We start from the raw sequence: 1,311 nt of genomic DNA on the forward strand, positions 1-1,311 counted from the left end.
AATCTCGAAATTGTAGAGTGACCTTCAAAGAGATTCGAGGTTATTTACGAGTTTCTTGCATACAGCCCATCTGAGCTTAAATGAGCTTAAACAATAAAAACTACTTTACGCATTCACTTGATATGTACAAACAGTATAGCAAAACAAATCCTCCCTTTAGACGAAGTTTTTATATAACAAAAGAGATATTCTCCACATACTATGAAAATATTTGGTATTTTTCAAAAGCACTGAATAAGTATGTAGTGATAACGTTGGAAATTCGTTTAAATATTTAAAAAAAAAAATAGGGTTAGACGGGGCCCGGCCCATATTTAGTACCGGCCCCGTACGATAATACAAGTTTATATTATTAAACAAAAAAACTAACTAATAAAAGAATATCTATGGAGTAATAAGTGTTTATAGTTAATTTTTTTGAAACCAGATAAAAATTGGCTATTGTAGTAGACCTAACCGCCAAAATAAAGTAACCGAAATTTTTTTCAAAATTTTCGTTTTGATGCAGAAATGTATCTAGATGTTATCGGAATATTTCTGCATCAAAAAGAAAATTTTGAAAACAAAATGTCGCTTACGTTATTTTGGCGGTTAGGGCTCGATATTTAAAAAATTACTCATATACCAGAGTTGTGAAAAATGCATTAATTTTTTAATGCATAGCATTTCAATGTTAATGTAAAAAATTAATGCATTAATTTTTGAAATTTAATGCAAATGAAAATTTAAATGCATTAATCCCGAAGATATAATGGTAATGATTTTTTTTGCATTAACATTAAAATTTTTAAATGAATGCTATTGCAATAATTTATTGCATTAAAAGTATAACAAGCATTAAAAAAACCATTAACTAATTTTATTCTTAAGTAAAATTCTTTGTTGACGTTGAGGGTAGAATTTTGAGGTCAAAAAATAAAGTTGGTTTTCACTATGTCAAAGTCAATGGCATTTGTAGTCAAATAGGTAAAAAACACATTGTCGAATGGAACAAATCGGTTTATTGAATGACTAGCAGACCCGGCGAACTTCGTCCCGCCCAAAATTTTTATATATTTTATTGAATGTGGCAATTTCAAAATGGGTGCGAATCATTGTTCTACTGAAATGCAATATACATATACTTATTTCAGACGAAATACCTTAAAATTTGGAACGCATAATAATATTGGAAAATCACATCCATTGGGCGTATCGCAACGCAGGAGCGTTCGATATACTCAATGGTGCAACAGGTCGATTTCATCTGACCTTCACGGCCCCTTTTCTCACTTGGCTATTTTTAGTAATAGCTCGATTTCAGCACCACTT

The sequence above is a fragment of the Rhagoletis pomonella genome, unplaced genomic scaffold (assembly GCF_013731165.1).
Source record: "Rhagoletis pomonella isolate Grant_MI unplaced genomic scaffold, Rhpom_1.0 Rhpom_scaffold_00003, whole genome shotgun sequence".
Lineage (NCBI taxonomy): Eukaryota > Metazoa > Arthropoda > Insecta > Diptera > Tephritidae > Rhagoletis > Rhagoletis pomonella.